Raw genomic sequence first — 6,000 nt, 5'->3', positions numbered from 1 at the left:
TTCGTGTGAAGTCAAACTTTATCCGATTCGTCTCCGTGAGTCGTCACGTCGTCCATGGGTATCGACATCGGGTTTGCCGGCTTCTCTTCAGCGTCTACAGCCGGAACTTCAGCGTAGTGCACTCCTGCATTCCTGGAATCGTATAAAGGATGACGATATTATTGTACGTTGTAGTAGTGTATTACCAACACGTTTCATGCAATGATCAACTCGTCACTTATTACAATATCTTCTTCCTCCATCGTCTTCTCCAGATCCCCCACCTTTTCTCGATATGGTACATTAACTCTTTTGATGTGACATCTCGTTGTACTGTATGACTATCCTTCCTTAGTACATTCCATAGGAAATGATGCAGATACTTTTGCCAATATCTTTTTTTTTCCTGTACATATAGTAAGCCGCATACTTATGACTCACATGTGTCAGATTTCTGCATTTTCCTATTGTCAACCCTTACCGATAGCAATATCTATCTCAACACAAGAAAACCCATATATATTGATACATAAAATCTTGATATTGCAATGCTCTTGAATCATTATTATGTATACGTACTTCAAGGATTGCGGATTCAACGAATTCAACGCATTATTATCATCAAGGCTACAGTCAGATGTTAACCATGACTTTTAATGCCTACAACAAAAAACAAACAAAAAGCAATGTAATAAATAATTGGAGAGGCGTTTTTAATGATTTCAAGATGTAGTGCATCACTTTTTCCATACCTCAAATTCTCCCCCTCTTCCATTGTCTCCGGTAGCTTCCTGCCCCGGGTCTCGGGCAGGAGGAGGGCAAGAAGGCCGGCAGCTATGCTAAACAAGCCGTAAACCAGTGATGGTAGCGGGACCCATGTTCTTCCCAGGATACGAATGAGAGGCGCTATAATGGCTCCGACTCGTGATGACATGGAGCACATGCCTAGACCAACACTCCTAGGACAGGGAAAGAAGGGAAAAGGGTGTTACTCTCTTTTTTTAAGGCCCCATGGTCCTCAATTCCTTTCCTGTGTCTACGGTGACTCTTGCTGGTGTGAGTACGTCCTTTATTTATCATAAATTTATGGACTGTATGATGAATTTTTTTTTTTCAAAATATGTTCGAATGTTTTTAATCATTTCACATGATAATTTCTTCTGCATCCGCTTAGCTTCTCTTTTATTTGTATTTTTTATTTTTTCGCCGGTCGTGAAGACATCAAGAGTAAAGTCAACTTAAATCGGCATTACATTATCTGATGCATGTATGCACTTTCCCAAACGCAGTTGCACCAGAGGTAACGCGGGGTTTCTTTTTTTCATACGATACAATTCCAAAGATTTCACCCCATGCTGCCATTCTGATACATTTTGTACATAGCAATGACTATCAGATTATCATCAGAGATGTAAGTCTTTTATACGAGATACGTTTTTACATAGCCAGCTTTTTTTCTCTGTTTATTTGTCTTTTTGTTTGTATGTTTACTTTTTGTGACGGTAAGCTTACTGCAGCTGACTTTAAATGTTGATGACGTCTTAAAAGCTAAAGAAAAATACAAATAAAAATCAACAACTGGATGTCAAAGGAGAGTGTCACAGATGCACTGAAATGAGCACATTAGCATAAGCAGATAAGAAATAGTGGCGTTTGACATGAATCTGCGAAAAAAAAAGAAGAAGAGGAGGTACCAGTCATTCAAGTAAGAAACACATCCCAACAGCCGAATATTTCAACAAAAACTACACAGCACAGTATTCAGAAAGAAATAATGAAAACGAAACTGTCTTCATTCTGCTTATTTTACACATATTGTGAGAGGTTTTTTTTTCTTTCCTTTTTTTTTTGGGGGGGGGGTTGGTTTTGGTTGGTGCTGTAAGGCATAAAGCTGATTTTAACCTCAATGCCCAATGTCTTCGAGATCAAAATTTTGATGATACTGCTTAACACGGAAGAGTTACCTTACAGGTGTCGGATACAGCTCGGCAGTGTAGATGAATATTATACCAAAGGACGCGGTGACCCCAAATTTACCTATCGTAGCCACTGCGGCTTTCCATGGTCCACTTGCTGCATAAAAACAGAAAGAAAAATAGTATGATTTAATGCATACAATAAAATCGTTTTTGCGTAGATTATTGTCGTTATTCGAAATAACCCCCCCCCAAAAAAAAAAAAAATAATAATAAATAAATAAATAAATAAATAGATAAATAAAAAATGCATACATTATATGTATATAATTACATTCCAGGCTCTTCGAGCAATATTATACCCATTAACCCTTCTGTTCCAATAAGTCAACTTTAATATACACAAATTACACACACACATGACTGCGGACAGGAAATTATTGTAGCACACAGAGAGTCAAGCAATGCATGCTTGTTATTTTTTTTTTAAATGCATGCTTGTTATTTAAAAAATATATATATATTAGCTTTAAGTCTTCTCTTACATGTCAAAAGGACTATAAGCCATGAGGATGACGGCTGCACTCAGGGGGAGTCGAATCGAAGGCCCTACGATGGACGGTGTCTTGTCCACTGAGCGGTGGAGCTCATTTTGAATGGAATCGAGAAGCGCATTGGTCTAACAGTACATGTGGAGGAGGCGCGTTTATTCGTATACAAGATAGGTGTATTGTGACTGTATGATCTTAGAGGGACATAGAGAAGTTGAATCTAATAAGACTTGAAAAAATCGTACTTCTTCCGTTCGGAGAAGACAGTCCGTCATATCAAGATGAGACTCATCTCTCAACCAACCAACCAACCAACACACACACACACACACACACACACACACACACACACACACACACACAAATTCTACACACATTAATCACACAAAAAAAATATTATTCGCACCGAGAAAATGACTTTCCTGGACCTTTCAGTGGCCGAAAATTTGGCAATTAAAGTGAGGTGAAAAGCTACGTCATGGGATGTGCAACCTACTTTATTTGTACACTTTATAAGCTTTCGCGACATCAAAACCTTCAGGTATACGAAAGATGTTACACAGCCTAATGTTTACATACATCTGAAAGGAAAACAAATTCAAAAAGAATTTTTACAGCTTCTATCCTTCCTGTCAGCATACTTTTTCATGACGACGGAAAATTTTCTCATAGCTTGATGTACATGATATATAATCTATTAACCCTTCATATGTTTTGAGTGCTGATCAACACAGAAAATCCCCCAGTGTTGTAAACACTGTCCATAGTCCCTAGTACAGAAAGGGTTAAAACACAAGAGGCATACGTATGCTTCAGATAAGTACATATTTCCAGATAAACAGGGAGTCAAAAGTACATCCCACCTGCCCCAAGACCGGAACCGCGACATAAAGTCGTAGGATTGATTACGTAAACTTTTGGCCCTTATAATTTGCAAATCATTTACTATATTGTATATGCTGTATTATGAACCACACACATATCTCCGAGTGTTTGCAATAAATTTTGTACTCCCAGTATGTACTTTACGCAGAAATACAACTTGTTTGTCCTCATAAAACTTTAAAGTGCTTGTATAGTTTCGGTTGAGCTGGAGCTTTAGATTTCCAACATTTTTTTTTAATGATAATTTTTTGAGATAAAGAGAAACCTCTTATAGAATATAACAGAGCACATAATTCGAAGAGGACATCACAATTTATTTGATGGAAATTGGTTTTGAAATGGCCGAGATATCCAAAACAAAGCAAACATAATCAGAAAAGGACTTCAAAGTTTATTTGATGAAAATTGGTTTTGAAATGGCTGAGATATCCAAAACAAAGCAAACATAATAAAAGGTGGGACCCGACTTTTGTTAGGATCGCTTTTTTTTTTACTTTGTTTTTGGATATCTCAGCCATTTGAAAACCAATATTCATTAAACAAACTTTGAAATTCTCTTTTTAATTGTATGCACTTCAGCATTACCATATAGTTGTTTCTTGATATCTCGAAATAAGTTAAAATCTGAATCCTCATCTCAACCAATATAATGTCATTACTTTAAGCTGGTAGTCATGAGAAAGGTGTGATATGGAGGAAAATTTTTTGCCTTCCAGACTCTGGAGACAAACTCTAGAGACAAATATTTACAATACATAAAACAACAAAATAAACACATCAATGTAAAACTTCTGGGCCCGTATTGTGCTAAAACTTAATCCGTGTTTAAACCAATGATTAGTCTGAAGTGGGTCTAAATTAGGTTAAAACCTTGGTCTACGATTGAATACGGGCCCTGGTGCTTATAAAGATGACTTCTTCCCCTTTCAACACACGCCCTGAAACCACTGAATCGGGTTGAGCTTACGGATGACTATTGTCAAAAGACAGGCGCCCCAGCGATGAGGAGATAGAGACACGTAGAAATGCGGCGTCCGAAGTACTCTAGGGTGAAGAGTGTGGAGGCGTAGGCGGGGAGCTCCACAGCTCCGGACACGAAGGCCGCAATGTACACGTTGACACCAAGGTCCCCAGCACTCAGAGACAGCCCAAAGTAGACGAGGTTTTCAACCAACCTGGTCAGATCAATGTTACATATCAGATAAATTGGCTCACGATTCGTTAACTTTGATATCTGTAAGGCTCTAATACAGGTAATCGACACCGTGACGATGATAATCATACTCAAAATAAACAATGACGAGCCAAAAATGTCATTTACGCACTCCATCTATAAAGTCCTGTAGTCAGCATTCCTTCGAAGGGACTGGTCGCCCAAAAATGAAATAATCTCACTATGGAAGTGCATGCACGATGCTTAATATAATTTCATTCAAACCCGACAACAAAGATTCACAAGCCAGCACACAAGCACACACAGGCAGGCAGACAGAAAGACAGCGGGCAGACGCGCGCGCGCACACACACACACACATGTATATATATATATATATATATATATATATATATATATATATATACATTGAAGGGGTCGGTGCAGTATAGTGCTAACCCACACGATAGTCATTTTGAGATAATCGCTGTTGAATGTTTGGAAAGTCCATACATCATACATTCATAAAACATGAATGCATGCATTTTTTACCTTCTTGTTGGTTGAATTCGATACTTTCATGGAGGTTAGAGTAAAGGATAAGGATTGTGAAAATGCATGTAACTCAATTTTGACAAAAGTATGGGTTAGCACTATATTGCACCGACCCCTTTGCATATATATATATATATATATATATATATATATATATGTGTGTGTGTGTGTGTGTGTGTGTGTGTGTGTGACCCTGCACCGCAAAACAAACAAAATGTTGCCAGACATGAATTTTTAGTTAAGACCATATTCTGAAAGAGCAGACTTTAAGCTTTAAAATGATGTACAACTCAGGAAAAGTGTGAACTGAGAAAAGAGGCTCCGAGGTACAGTGTCTCTTCAAGCGCTTAAAGGGGATGGCTAGTAACTGATCAGTGGGAATCAGTGGGAATGCCGGAGGATGATTGTTCCAATCCTTGTGGGATTCATTTAAGAGTACATTATATATCTATTGTTGTGTGAAAATTATTTGCTCCAGAATGGTCTCATATTCAAGTAATGTGCAGTTTAATGTTTCCAGGTTAGCGTCCCTGGTCAGTGACGGGGCATTAATCTGCACATTACTTGAATATGAGACCGTTCTGAAGCAAATAATTTTCACACAACAGTAGATATATAATGTACTCTTAAATGAATCCCACAAGGATTGGAACAATCATCCCTCAGCATTCCCACTGATTTCCAATGATCGGTTACTAGCCATCCCCTTTAATCTTTACCAAACCGTGCTGGCTGTGCGATGAATGGGACAAAAACAGGAAGTAAACCACCCGAGTAACAACAATGAAGAGATTATCAAATTAAACTGAAATTAAGCATGCCTAATTAACACATTCTGTCCATAATTAATGCTAACTTTCAATGCAGTAGCACTATCTCTTCAAAAGTTATTAGAGTTGAAAGTGAAGAGTGTGTACAAGGCTTTTCAGATATGAAAAAGGGACTCTAAAGACACACCTAA

General features: G+C 38.0%; 1 pseudogene; it reads right to left on the bottom strand.

The window, feature by feature from the left end:
* LOC139710092 (organic cation transporter protein-like) overlaps positions 1 to 6,000 on the bottom strand; it is a 36,557-nt pseudogene continuing 30,557 nt past the window's right edge.

This window comes from Diadema antillarum, unplaced genomic scaffold (genome assembly GCF_040938485.1).
Source record: "Diadema antillarum isolate AM-2024a unplaced genomic scaffold, OU_Dant_1.0 seq00001497_RagTag, whole genome shotgun sequence".
Classification (NCBI taxonomy): Eukaryota; Metazoa; Echinodermata; class Echinoidea; order Diadematoida; family Diadematidae; genus Diadema; species Diadema antillarum.
This window is presented reverse-complemented; position numbering and strand designations above follow the sequence as displayed.